The sequence below is a fragment of the Oncorhynchus tshawytscha genome, linkage group LG10 (assembly GCF_018296145.1).
Source record: "Oncorhynchus tshawytscha isolate Ot180627B linkage group LG10, Otsh_v2.0, whole genome shotgun sequence".
Classification (NCBI taxonomy): Eukaryota; Metazoa; Chordata; class Actinopteri; order Salmoniformes; family Salmonidae; genus Oncorhynchus; species Oncorhynchus tshawytscha.
In genome coordinates this window covers 17,857,228-17,870,063 of record NC_056438.1, presented here as the reverse complement: position 1 = coordinate 17,870,063, position 12,836 = coordinate 17,857,228, and the positions used below count along the sequence as shown (strand labels likewise).

The 12,836-nt window shown below is 39.6% G+C and overlaps 6 non-coding genes across 6 annotated transcripts; 2 read left to right on the top strand and 4 right to left on the bottom strand.

The window, feature by feature from the left end:
- Nucleotides 1-1,803: 1,803 nt before the first annotated feature.
- On the bottom strand, nt 1,804-1,877 carry trnan-guu. Its single transcript has one exon. It is a non-coding gene; the product is annotated as a tRNA-Asn (tRNA).
- Nucleotides 1,878-3,211: 1,334 nt separating this feature from the next.
- Nucleotides 3,212-3,283, bottom strand: trnad-guc. Its single transcript has one exon. It is a non-coding gene; the product is annotated as a tRNA-Asp (tRNA).
- Nucleotides 3,284-6,998: 3,715 nt separating this feature from the next.
- trnan-guu lies at nt 6,999-7,072 on the bottom strand. Its single transcript has one exon. It is a non-coding gene; the product is annotated as a tRNA-Asn (tRNA).
- Nucleotides 7,073-11,081: 4,009 nt separating this feature from the next.
- trnan-guu lies at nt 11,082-11,155 on the top strand. Its single transcript has one exon. It is a non-coding gene; the product is annotated as a tRNA-Asn (tRNA).
- Nucleotides 11,156-11,830: 675 nt separating this feature from the next.
- On the top strand, nt 11,831-11,903 carry trnak-cuu. The gene has a single exon. It is a non-coding gene; the product is annotated as a tRNA-Lys (tRNA).
- A 187-nt stretch (nt 11,904-12,090) lies between these two features.
- trnak-cuu lies at nt 12,091-12,163 on the bottom strand. The gene has a single exon. It is a non-coding gene; the product is annotated as a tRNA-Lys (tRNA).
- Nucleotides 12,164-12,836: the final 673 nt, after the last annotated feature.

The window sequence follows — 12,836 nt, the reverse complement described above, 5'->3', positions numbered from 1 at the left end:
ATGAACTTATCCTCCACAGCAGAGGTAACTCTGGGTCTTCCTTTCCTGTGGCGGTCCTCACGAGAGCCAGTTTCATCATAGCGCTTGATGGTTTTTGCGACTGCGCTTGAAGAAATTGTCAAAGTTGTTGAAATGTTCTGGATTGACTGACCTTCGTGTCTTAAAGTAATGATGTACCGTCGTTTCTCTTTGCTTATTCGAGCTGTTCTTGCCATAATATTGACTTGGTCTTTTACCAAATAGGGCCATCTTCTGTATTCCAACCCTACCCTGTCACAACACAACTGATGGGCTGAAACACATTACGAAGGAAAGAAATTACACAAATTAACTTTTTACAAGGCACACCTGTTAATTGAAAGGCATTCCAGGTGACTGCCTCATGAAGCTGGTTGAGAGAATGCCAAGAGTGTGCAAAGCTGTCATCAAGGCAAAGGGTGGCTACTTTGAAGAATCTCAAACATAAATATATTTTGATTTGTTTCACACTTTTTTGGTTACTACATGATTCCATATGTTATATTTCATAGTTTTTATGTCTTCAGTGTTATTCTAAAATGATGAAAATAGTCAAAATAAAGAAAAACCCTTGAATGAGGAGCTGTGTCCAAACTTTTGATAGGTACTGTACATATACAATACATTTAGTTATATACATTATATATATATATATATATATATATAACTAAATGTATAACTAAATTATATAGTCTGTCGAGCCAGATTAATATACAGTGGTGTAAAGTACTTAAGTAAAAAGACTTTAAAGTATGAAAATTGGGTACTTTTTTCCACAACTGGTATTTATACTTTTATTCAAGTATGACAATTGTGTACTTCTTCCACCACTGTTAATATACAATGATGATATGGTCCTTCGAGCAGGATGCTTATCTATATACAAAAATATGTTTCTTTGAGCCAGATTTTCCATACAGAACGGTCAAGATATACAGTAATAAAACCACAGGCCTTTGCTTTCAAATCAAATCAAAGTTTATTTGTCACGTGCACCGAATACAACAGATCTAGTAGACCTTACAGTGAAATGCTTACTTACAGGCTCTTAACCAATAGTGCAAAAAAAGGTATTAGGTTATCAATAGGTAAATAAAGAAATAAAACAACAGTAAAAAGACAGGCTAGAAACAATTGTTCAGGAGTCTTATGGCTTGCGGGTAAAAACAAGGTAGAAGCCTTTTTGTCCGAGACTTGGCACTCCGGTACCGCTTGCCATGCGGTAGTAGAGAGAACAGTCTTTGACTGGGGTGGCTGGGGTCTTTGACCATTTTTAGGGCCTTCCTCTGACACCACCTGGTGTAGAGGTCCTGGATGGCAGGCAGCTGAGCCCCAGTGATGTACTGGGCCGTACGCACTACCTACCCTCTGTAGTTATTTATATACCCAATCGGGCCACCGCCTCCCATTTTTACAGTGGTTTCAATGCAACTGTTCTCATGTTGTATGTTCAAAATCAAATCTTTAGATTAACAGTCTAAGGCTCAAAGCAATTGCGCCACAGACATGGAGTTGGTAGAAAACTGACCTTTGACCCCTGGCTGTCTGTGATCTCATTCTATATGGAGTTTAGATATATGGTGAAGCTATTCAGCAACTGATGATCACAGGCCACTGACACCCATTTTACTAGGATGGAAAATATAATACTCTTCCGCTTTTACATTCAACAACTCACCAATCACGTCTAAAAACAGGATACAGGACAAGTCAGTCACACACGGAATCAATTTACACTCCAGGAAAGTCTTCTGACATCACAGAGCTCAACAAATGGAAAACGCTCGTCCCTGGGTGGGCTTGAACCACCAACCTTTAGATTAACAGTCTAACGCGCTAACCAATTGCGCCACAGAGACTAAGCTGCTAGGAATAGGACACACGTGGAACAAGGATCACGTTCATTTCATGGCAATCACTCCGCCGTTATATGGTTGCAACAATTCTATCATCTTATCCGGACAGAGAAATATTCAGCTTTCAGTCATAATTGTACGGCAATGGCAAAACAGAGGGGTAACATCCAGATCTGAACAGACGTATATACTACATGGTTTATCTTAAAGATATATTTTATCTTTAAATTGCTATCAAAACCCAAAAACTCCCGTGGCAAAACTCCCCAAGGCAGCCTGAAAAGTAGCAGAGTTTGTCGTTAGCCTCTTACCAATAAAAGACGCTGAAAGGGTCTGAATACTCGCTAAATATAGCGTCAAAGTCGCTAAATTGACTCTATACACTAATTCAAAATTTCACAAAGTTATACAGTCTACGGCTATCTACTCACTGCTCTAGGGAAAAACATGGCAATTCAAGAGGGGTGCTAAGAAAGCAATGCCAAAACGTTGTTTTCTTTGCCCTATTACATTATAAATCACATATAATGAATCTAGATTGTTCTCTATAATATTATAACCTTAATAGTAATGTGTTGATGAAATAAGAGCGTTAATTTGCTGTGACCATTGCTAGTGCAGACCGCACCACTCTTGGTTGTATCTCATCCATATTCATTATTAAAATTACACTAGGCAAGTCACTTAAGAACAAATTCTTATTTACAATGAAGGCCTACACGGGCCAAACCCGGACGACGCTGGGCCAATTGTGCGCCACCCTATGGGACTCACAAATCACAGCCAGTTGTGATAGAGCCTGGATTCAAACCAGGGTGTCGTCTGTAGTGAAGCCTCTATTTCATTTTGGGCTGGGTAAATACAAGTGAATATATTCATGAAAGTCACCTTGTCTGGGAGAAATTTACACGGTTATAAAAATGTCACGCCGGGGTAAGCTTACGCAAAACACTCACCTTCTTTGAAGTGTTACCAAAATCCCCATTGGGAAAAAATGTATGGTCGAGAAACAATTGTAACCATTTTCATGTTTGACTGCTAGGTTTTACGGGTATTATGACTCGTACCGTGGTAATCTATTATAGATTCTTAATTGAAGGTCCCTTAGCCAGATCGATAACAATGACATGGTCCTTTGAGTGAGATTTATATTTTCAAAACAGAACGGTCAAGATCTACAGTAATAAAACAACAGACCTTTGCCACCACCATCCATTTCACAAGTGGGTTAAACGACACTGTAGAGTAGCTATAGTGGAGTAAAGACAAGTACTCAAGGTCATTTTACAATGAGGCTTCTCTCACAGGCAGAAGTAAAGCGAAAATAAAATTCTTGCCTCCCCGTCGGGGAATTGAACCCCGGTCTCCCGCGTGACAGGCGGGGATACTGACCACTATACTAACGAGGACTGAATGTGTACTGGAATTCTACGTATCCAGATCAGTTCAGTTAAAGCAACAGCATCCCCTTCGTTGTCTACAACAGTACACATTTAGACACGCATACACACACAACAGACGATCACGGTTATTTGAATATTCAAAAATCCGAACAAACCTCAGTATTCCTTTACTTGTGTGCGTGTTCATTTGACCTTTTTTTTTTAACAATGAAAACTTTTAACAATGAAAACTTTTTCTAAATTAAATGATCATTGAGACATTATTACATACAGGGATACACCGTGACAATTGAAATTCTTTATTTAATAACACAACAGTTGAACTGTTGATTTTTAGTTTTGGTGACAGTGCATTGAGCTAGCGCATTTAGTCCTCCAGTCAAGTCTGACAACCTATTTTCTCCACTTCAAATAGAAATGACTGTCGCGTACATAGCCACGGTTCCACAAAACCTGACCAAGAGCAATGCAAAACAATCACCAGAAAAGTAATTTCAAACAGAATCCATCAATCATGGCGAAAATCAGACTTCTCTTTCACCGTTGCTTTTAGCCAAAAACTACTGGAGAATTGCAGCCTGTCCGTTGTGGTAGCCTGCCTTTGACGTTTGTGTCATTCTGACTTGTCAAGTGTTTTTTTTTAATGCGATTTTCAATGTCGACTATCCTGATAGCAGAAATAATGTCATATTGTCGGAATAGTGAAATAATTTCAAATGCCCATCCCTAACAAACACGATACCAACATGTGTCGACAAACAAGTCCTGCGCACACTTTAAACAACGAGACAAAATACATTCATTTTAATTTTCTCAAAGTTATACATGGTGATATACAGTGATTTATCACAATAGTGTTGCTGAAAATGAAAATAAGTTATAGCAGTAACAAGAGTAGATAATAGATTCTGAATGTATTGTTCCTCAAACCAGATTAATATATACACATATACAGTACCATTTAAAAGTTGGGACACACCTCCTCATTCAAGGGTTTTTCTAGATTTTTTTTACTATTTTCTACATTGTAGAATAAAAGTGAAGACATCAAAACTATGAAATAACACATGGAATCTTGTAGTAACCAAAAAAGTCTTAAACAAAACAGAAGATATTTTATATTCTTCAAAGTAGCCACCCTTTGCCTTGATGACAGCTTTGCACACTCTTGGCATTCACGACACCAGCTGCACCTGGAATGCTTTCCAACGGTCTTGAAGGAGTTCCCACAAATGCTGAGCACTTGTTGACTGCTTTTCCTTCCCTCTGCGGTCCAACTCATCCCAAACCCTCTCAATTGAGTTGAGGTTGGGTGATTGTGGAGGCCAGGTCATCTGATGCAGCACTCCATCACTTTGCTTCTTGGTCAAATAGCCCTTACACAGCCTGGAGGTGTGTTGGTCATTGTCCTGTTGAAAAACAAATGATAGTCCCACTAAGCACAAACCAGATGGGATGGCGTATCGCTGCAGAATGCTGTCATAGACATGCTGGTTAAGTGTACCTTGAATTCTAAATAAATCACCAACAGTGTCACCAGCAAAGCATCCCCACACCATCACACCTTGTCCTTGCTTCACGGTGGGAACCACACACACGCGGAGATCATGCGTTCACCTACTCCTCGTCGCACAAAGACAGAGCGGTTGGAACAAAAAATCTCAAATTTGGAGTCAGACCAAAGGACAGATTTCCACCGGTCTAATGGCCATTGCTTGTGTTTCTTGGTCCAAGCAAGTCTCTTCTTATTATTGGTGTCTTTTAGTAGTGTTTTTGTTTTTACAGCAGTTTGACATTGAAGGCCTGATTCACATAGTCTCCTTTGAACAGTTGATGTTGAGATGTGTCTGTTACTTGAACTCTGTGAAGCATTTATTTGGGCTGCAATTTCTGAGGCTGGTAATTCTCATGAACTTATCCTCCACAGCAGAGGTAACTCTGGGTCTTCCTTTCCTGTGGCGGTCCTCACGAGAGCCAGTTTCATCATAGCGCTTGATGGTTTTTGCGACTGCGCTTGAAGAAATTGTCAAAGTTGTTGAAATTTTCTGGATTGACTGACCTTCGTGTCTTAAAGTAATGATGTACCGTTGTTTCTCTTTGCTTATTCGAGCTGTTCTTGCCATAATATTGACTTGGTCTTTTACCAAATAGGGCCATCTTCTGTATTCCAACCCTACCCTGTCACAACACAACTGATGGGCTGAAACACATTACGAAGGAAAGAAATTACACAAATTAACTTTTTACAAGGCACACCTGTTAATTGAAAGGCATTCCAGGTGACTGCCTCATGAAGCTGGTTGAGAGAATGCCAAGAGTGTGCAAAGCTGTCATCAAGGCAAAGGGTGGCTACTTTGAAGAATCTCAAACATAAATATATTTTGATTTGTTTCACACTTTTTTGGTTACTACATGATTCCATATGTTATATTTCATAGTTTTTATGTCTTCAGTGTTATTCTAAAATGATGAAAATAGTCAAAATAAAGAAAAACCCTTGAATGAGGAGCTGTGTCCAAACTTTTGATAGGTACTGTACATATACAATACATTTAGTTATATACATTATATATATATATATATATATATATATATATATATAACTAAATGTATAACTAAATTATATAGTCTGTCGAGCCAGATTAATATACAGTGGTGTAAAGTACTTAAGTAAAAAGACTTTAAAGTATGAAAATTGGGTACTTTTTTCCACAACTGGTATTTATACTTTTATTCAAGTATGACAATTGTGTACTTCTTCCACCACTGTTAATATACAATGATGATATGGTCCTTCGAGCAGGATGCTTATCTATATACAAAAATATGTTTCTTTGAGCCAGATTTTCCATACAGAACGGTCAAGATATACAGTAATAAAACCACAGGCCTTTGCTTTCAAATCAAATCAAAGTTTATTTGTCACGTGCACCGAATACAACAGATCTAGTAGACCTTACAGTGAAATGCTTACTTACAGGCTCTTAACCAATAGTGCAAAAAAGGTATTAGGTTATCAATAGGTAAATAAAGAAATAAAACAACAGTAAAAAGACAGGCTAGAAACAATTGTTCAGGAGTCTTATGGCTTGCGGGTAAAAACAAGGTAGAAGTCTTTTTGTCCGAGACTTGGCACTCCGGTACCGCTTGCCATGCGGTAGTAGAGAGAACAGTCTTTGACTGGGGTGGCTGGGGTCTTTGACCATTTTTAGGGCCTTCCTCTGACACCACCTGGTGTAGAGGTCCTGGATGGCAGGCAGCTGAGCCCCAGTGATGTACTGGGCCGTACGCACTACCTACCCTCTGTAGTTATTTATATACCCAATCGGGCCACCGCCTCCCATTTTTACCAGTGGTTTCAATGCAACTGTTCTCATGTTGTATGTTCAAAATCAAATCTTTAGATTAACAGTCTAAGGCTCAAAGCAATTGCGCCACAGACATGGAGTTGGTAGAAAACTGACCTTTGACCCCTGGCTGTCTGTGATCTCATTCTATATGGAGTTTAGATATATGGTGAAGCTATTCAGCAACTGATGATCACAGGCCACTGACACCCATTTTACTAGGATGGAAAATATAATACTCTTCCGCTTTTACATTCAACAACTCACCAATCACGTCTAAAAACAGGATACAGGACAAGTCAGTCACACACGGAATCAATTTACACTCCAGGAAAGTCTTCTGACATCACAGAGCTCAACAAATGGAAAACGCTCGTCCCTGGGTGGGCTTGAACCACCAACCTTTAGATTAACAGTCTAACGCGCTAACCAATTGCGCCACAGAGACTAAGCTGCTAGGAATAGGACACACGTGGAACAAGGATCACGTTCATTTCATGGCAATCACTCCGCCGTTATATGGTTGCAACAATTCTATCATCTTATCCGGACAGAGAAATATTCAGCTTTCAGTCATAATTGTATGGCAATGGCAAAACAGAGGGGTAACATCCAGATCTGAACAGACGTATATACTACATGGTTTATCTTAAAGATATATTTTATCTTTAAATTGCTATCAAAACCCAAAAACTCCCGTGGCAAAACTCCCCAAGGCAGCCTGAAAAGTAGCAGAGTTTGTCGTTAGCCTCTTACCAATAAAAGACGCTGAAAGGGTCTGAATACTCGCTAAATATAGCGTCAAAGTCGCTAAATTGACTCTATACACTAATTCAAAATTTCACAAAGTTATACAGTCTACGGCTATCTACTCACTGCTCTAGGGAAAAACATGGCAATTCAAGAGGGGTGCTAAGAAAGCAATGCCAAAACGTTGTTTTCTTTGCCCTATTACATTATAAATCACATATAATGAATCTAGATTGTTCTCTATAATATTATAACCTTAATAGTAATGTGTTGATGAAATAAGAGCGTTAATTTGCTGTGACCATTGCTAGTGCAGACCGCACCACTCTTGGTTGTATCTCATCCATATTCATTATTAAAATTACACTAGGCAAGTCACTTAAGAACAAATTCTTATTTACAATGAAGGCCTACACGGGCCAAACCCGGACGACGCTGGGCCAATTGTGCGCCACCCTATGGGACTCACAAATCACAGCCAGTTGTGATAGAGCCTGGATTCAAACCAGGGTGTCGTCTGTAGTGAAGCCTCTATTTCATTTTGGGCTGGGTAAATACAAGTGAATATATTCATGAAAGTCACCTTGTCTGGGAGAAATTTACACGGTTATAAAAATGTCACGCCGGGGTAAGCTTACGCAAAACACTCACCTTCTTTGAAGTGTTACCAAAATCCCCATTGGGAAAAAATGTATGGTCGAGAAACAATTGTAACCATTTTCATGTTTGACTGCTAGGTTTTACGGGTATTATGACTCGTACCGTGGTAATCTATTATAGATTCTTAATTGAAGGTCCCTTAGCCAGATCGATAACAATGACATGGTCCTTTGAGTGAGATTTATATTTTCAAAACAGAACGGTCAAGATCTACAGTAATAAAACAACAGACCTTTGCCACCACCATCCATTTCACAAGTGGGTTAAACGACACTGTAGAGTAGCTATAGTGGAGTAAAGACAAGTACTCAAGGTCATTTTACAATGAGGCTTCTCTCACAGGCAGAAGTAAAACGAAAATAAATGTCTTACCTCCCCGTCGGGGAATTGAACCCCGGTCTCCCGCGTGACAGGCGGGGATACTGACCACGAGAGACAGTTTCATCATAGCGCTTGATTGTTTTTGCGACTGCGCTTGGAGAAATTTTCAAATTTGTTGAAATTTTCTGGATTGACTGACCTTCGTGTCTTAAAGTAATGTAGTAAGTTTACAACAGTGGCGTGCCGTGGGCCTGGGGGCTGGGCCTTCAGTGAGGTCCTACACAGTCCCACCCGAATTAATCCACCTCTTATTACCATCATTATGATGCCATGGTTCTAGACACTATACATTTAGACAGAAACGCAGTATAAAACCAGGCGTTGCGTCACATTGAAATGGACATTTTTATTCATTGAATTGCAGGGGAAGAGTACAATACCTTTTCATTGTGCAGCTCCCGTTGCCCTGCGCGCTGGTTCAGTGAGCTGTAGATCCACTCGGGTGTCCCCAAAAGTTTTCAAAAGCACCATTTCTTGTAAGTGCCCAGCCGTGTCTCATTGCTGCCTTGGTTCGACAACTCAAGTTTGCAAAGCCAGTGTGGCTCCAAACACCAAATCTATCACTTGCAAATAATTGGCATTCCCAGCAGTACAGTTTGCAGTGCTTCTCGGAGCCTGTGAGCCATTGTTGTACAGTCTATCTGTGCGTTTTAGTTCCACCAATAAATCATTTTCTATCGACATGGAGGCTAATACTGAAAGCCGAGTCTGTCCAGTAGCATTTCTGGAATACGTTTTGATTCGCTTTAAGGCCGAGAATGACCGCTCGACAGAAGCCGTGGACACACGGATGGTCACTGTCACACATGCCAATGTGTAAAGTTGCCCCATGTCCTCATTCAGATTTTTCTGCTTAAGGAAATCAAGGAGATCAGAGGGACTTTTCCCTTCAAAATCAGTCATAGCATACATTACAGTCAGTTCTGTTTTTAGCTTGGATAGGTCTCTGACTCTCTGTTAAACTGGAGAAGGCTGTTTGCGGGATTTTTTTCCGGTAGGTCTGAAAGTGCTGGGGGTCCAGGAGGGAGAGAAACATACATTTTTCGTGGTCTTGAAACATGTGTCGTATCTGGCAAAGAATGTTGTCCAGAATATTGCTGTGGAGTTGTTGGTTGGTAGTATGTGTGAGGGTCTCCTTGTGCTGGGCCTCTTGCGTGCGCTGGGTGAACTTGAGATGCGCGCTGTGTCATCGTAGATTTGACTGAACCTTGCGCTTCTCTCGCTCAATTGTAATAATAGGCATTCCCAGCAGTACAGTTTGCAGTGCTTCTCGGAGCCTGTGAACCATTGATAGCGCTCGTAGTTGGAACTTTGAAAGTGGCGAACGAACCCCTTTCCCGCCTGTGACAGGCTTTGTAGCGTCGGCGTCGACCTCTCTTGACAATGTCTAACTTTTCTTGAAAAGTTTGTCTTGAGAATGGCGTTATAATTATATCCTCGACCAAATCGATATCTTCTCCTCCTTCCGCCATTGTGGGTTAAAAAAAAAACTGTTTAGTAGTACGCGAATTAATTTGTTTATCAAATTCAGTTTCCTAGTTCTGAGGTTTGCATAGACCTGCCCATATAGGACCTGCCTCTCGATATTGGTAATCCAATCAAAAGACGTGCACGCACTACGCCTGCTAGCTGGCTCCTGTGTAACACTGGAGCCAGCCAGCAGGCGTACAATAGCCAACTCTAAAGCTGATTGGGTGACACTAAATTTTCATTTCCATTCACTTTAAGCTACATGCGCCCGCACTGTTGATTCTGAAGGCCTGAGGGCAGATTTTAGACCCCTGGCAACACATGATGGCTGAATATGATTGGATAAAAGATCTGACATAAAGACCAGCCCTCCAAATCTCAACCTGGGGCTGGAAGCAGTGCAACCAAGAGGACAGCTATGAAATGAAGAGTATAACTCTTACTCTGGGGAATAATTTAATACATATTTGTGGGAAAATATATATATTTTTTAATTATATTCTGATGATGTTTAGGCCAGCAGAGACGGCCCACCACTGGTTTACCATGAGGCTTATCTCACAGACAGAAGTCTAATAAAATCCAATACATTCTCCCCGTCGGGGAATAGACAGAGAGTACATGAGGGAACACAAGTATATATAAATTATATACAATGGACAATTGAGATAGGGGGTACAGTATTACACACCTTAAGGGACATACATACACTTATAATTCCAACAGATTTTTGGTTAGTAGAGTATTTAATCGTCTTAAAATACAGTTCAATTTATTTTTGTAGGTTAAGAAAATTTGTTTTTTTGTTTGTAAATTTACATTTGTGAATATGAAATTTTGCCAAAAGAAAAATGAAATTAATTACATAAAAATGTTTCAGCTTATTCCTATGGTAGGTAAAGAATCCAAGCAGTACATCTCTCCACAATAGTGTAAGACCTTCATAAAATTGTTCAATTATAAATCTACTGATGTCTTGCCAGTTTTCTTACATGATTGCAGAAATTGACCCACCATCCCGTTTACTTTCTACATTTACGTGATTTTGCTGAGTCTAAATCGGAAACGGAATGAGCAGCTTGAAATGACAACAGAGCGGAGCAACCAGGATTTTTAAGCTGCTCTTTCATGCTCCCTCACCTCTAAAATCTTAATTTATCAAAGAATATAAAACCTTCCTTTTCCCATAGTGCTGTGTCTCTGTGGCGCAATCGGCTAGCGCGTTAGACTGTTAATCTAAAGGTTGGTGGTTCGAGCCCACCCAGGGACGTGTTCTTTTTTTTTTTTTTGCAGTATAGGGTTTCATTCTACAAGTCAGGAAATGATCCTCAGATATATTTGTTCATGTATAAGTACTCTCTATTGAAGTGTTACCTAGTTTGTGTTAGTAAACCATAAAACCATGTTTTCCCCCCACTGTTGACTGAAAAGAAAAATCGCAGACAATAACATAGCAGGAGTGGTGGCTGCATTAAGAATAACCAAACATAGAATACTGTTGAAAAATGTGTGATTTTTAAAAAAAATGACTGAAAAGAAAAATCGCAGACAATAACATAGCAGGAGGGGTGGCTGCATTAAGAATAGCCAAACATAGAATACTGTTAAAAAATGTGTGATTTAAAAAAAAATGAAATCACAATTAATCCTACAACAGAGAGGACAATATTACCACAATCTCAGCACAGATTCATTCTGATTTGAATGAGTATTTTTGAGGATAATTTCCTGACTTCAAAACAACTGTTTTATGAATACTTACTGAAAAGATTGCGTCCCTGGGTGGGCCCTAACAGGATAGTCGATTGCGCCGCAGAGACAGAGATGATCGCAAGTAGCTAAAACAAAGAGTTTTGTTTCTGAGAAAGCGCTCACGCTTCACGAGGAAGTGACGGCTTGAGGGAGTAGGAGGCGTACATACAAAGGGCGGGGCTTATCATACAGTGCCCGGCTAGCTCAGTCGGTAGAGCATGAGACTCTTAATCTCAGGGTCGTGGGTTCGAGCCCCACGTTGGGCGTTTACTTTTGATTATAAAGTGGTTTCTCAACCTCCCCAATCGCAACATTTTGCAGCTATGCAATTGAATACCTATACATATAATTTAATTAAGAAATCAAATAAAATACTAAACACAAGGGAGGTGTGCTACAATCTTGTGTTTACGTATATGAGCACAGCGAGGTTAGAAACGTTTAAAAAAAGAACGCCCAACGTGGGGCTCGAACCCACGACCCTGAGATTAAGAGTCTCATGCTCTACCGACTGAGCTAGCCGGGCAATTAGCAAAATGAAAGGAAGAGGTTAATAAGTACATGACAACAAACACATATAAAATTCCCAAAATATGACTGTTATCATAATGCTTCAGTCACTCAGCATAGCATAAGAACAAGGTATGTGCCATGGCAAAATGTGTCAAATTTTCTCTCAGCCCCACGGCAAAATCATTTTAATGCATTCAATATTATTATTCCAGTACTTCCGTTCTCATTGTCGGAGTGGACACAGTTTATAGCTTCAAGCTTTTATCAACTACCGAGATTAGGCTGGCAATACTAAAGTGCCTATAAGAACATCCAATAGTCAAAGGTATACGAAATACAAATGGTATAGAGAGAAATAGTCAACGCGTCATAATTCCTATAACGACTACAACATAAAACTTCTTAATTGGGAATATTGAACCACCAGCTTTCAAATGTTCTCATGTTCTGAGTAAGGAACTTAAACGTTAGCTTATTTAGATGGCACATATTGCACTTTTACTTTCTTCTCCAACACTGTGTTTTTGCATTATTTAAACCAAATGGAACACGTTTCATTATTTATTTGAGATTAAATAGATTTTATTTATGTATTATATTAAGTTCAAATAAAAGTGTTAATTGTTCATTCAGTATTGTTGTAATTGTCATTATTACAAATATATATATAAACATCAGCCGATTAA